The sequence below is a fragment of the Dipodomys ordii genome, unplaced genomic scaffold (genome assembly GCF_000151885.1).
Source record: "Dipodomys ordii isolate 6190 unplaced genomic scaffold, Dord_2.0 Scaffold22, whole genome shotgun sequence".
NCBI lineage: Eukaryota > Metazoa > Chordata > Mammalia > Rodentia > Heteromyidae > Dipodomys > Dipodomys ordii.
The window spans coordinates 1,321,362-1,322,855 of NW_012267238.1; the positions used below are offsets into that span (position 1 = coordinate 1,321,362).

General features: G+C 37.3%; 1 protein-coding gene across 1 annotated transcript in view; it reads right to left on the reverse strand.

Moving 5' to 3' along the window:
• Positions 1-414: 414 nt before the first annotated feature.
• The window catches only part of LOC105984014 (olfactory receptor 52B4), a 13,610-nt gene continuing 12,530 nt past the window's right edge, over positions 415-1,494 (reverse strand). The window contains exon 2 of the mRNA XM_013014058.1: positions 415-463. The gene's annotated coding sequence lies outside the window, so the exon portion shown is untranslated. The remainder of the gene's footprint in view (positions 464-1,494) is intronic.

The following is a 1,494-nucleotide window of genomic DNA, read 5'->3' on the forward strand; positions in this document are numbered from 1 at the left end:
ATTCTTGAAAATGACATGTGGCTATTCTTTTATGTCTGGCCACTGTCATGGTGTAGATGTACCTCATCTTGATCCATTCATCAGTTGTAGAGCATCTGGGCTGTTTCCATTGCTTGACTGCTATGCTGCAACAAACATGGGTATGCAGTGCCTTTCTTATATCCTGAGTTACATTTCTTTGGATATCATATAATACTGAATGAAGCTTCAAATAACTGTGAAGAATTCTGCATGCCAAAGAAAATTATTGCTAGATTACATTAAATAAAAACTTATTCCTGCAATCTCAGCTACTTGGGAGACAGTGGTTGGGAATATCATTGTTGAAGGCCAGCCTGAGCAAAAACCAGAGAGGCTCCATCTTATCAGACATGGTATATTATAACACATACCTATAATCTCCAGGTGGAAGTAGGAAGATGGAAGGCCAAGATGTCCCAGACAAAAAGTACAAAAATCCTATCTGAAAACATAAAGAAAAAATGGCTTTAAACATATCTTAAGTCGTAGAGCACTTACTTGTCTAGCAAGCACAAGGCCTTGAGTTCAAGCTCAAACAATAAACACATAAGTGATTAAATAAATAAATGAATTTAAAACAAGGGAAAGTAAGAAGTGGACTACTGGGAAGGTAAAAAGGGCAAGAGGAAGGAGAAGACTAGTAGCAGTACTAAAGGGGAGAAATGTGACCAAATTACATTATTATAAGCATGATTGTAAATATCATGGTGACAGCTTTTTCTTTGCACTATCAGTATACGTTAATAAAAAAAATTCTTAAGAAATAAATATCATTATGTGATATGTCAGTAGATAAAGAAAAGCTTACAACCATATTCTCTAAATATTAATCATGTTTCATGGGAATGACTATCTGGAATTACAATATTAATTTATAAAGTATTTTTAAGGAAAAGATGTTATTAAACTAATGAATTTCCATTTTAAAGGCTAAGACAAACAGAATAAAAAGCATAAGCAGTGAACTCATTTTAAAATGAGAAACACTTTGCATGCATGAGGCCCTGAGTTCAAATCCTCAACACGACAATAAGCAGAAAAAGCCGGAAGTGGTGCTGTGGCTCAAGTGGTAGGGCTCTAATCTTGAGCTGAAGAACACAGAGACAGTGCCCAGGCCCAGAGTTCAGGGCCCACAACGGACCAAAAAGAGAGAGCGAGAGAGAAACAATGATGATATGAAAAGCAAGGAGTGAACATTGACAGGAGGGCAGCAATCTGACTGCATGGCTCCATTGATGAGTGCAATGCATCGTGCCCCCGCTCTCTCCCAACCTCACCCATCCTCCTCTCAGAGATTGACATGTTGAACTGAAATCTATTTGAACAACAACTTACAGATAAAAAAAAAAAGCAAAAAACTTTTAAAAAAAAAGGCATAACCAGGAGACAAGGACAATACAAGCAGAATAAGGCAGGAAGCAACAACTTAAAAATGAGGACCAGACACTGGTGGTTCTCATCTGTGATCCTAGC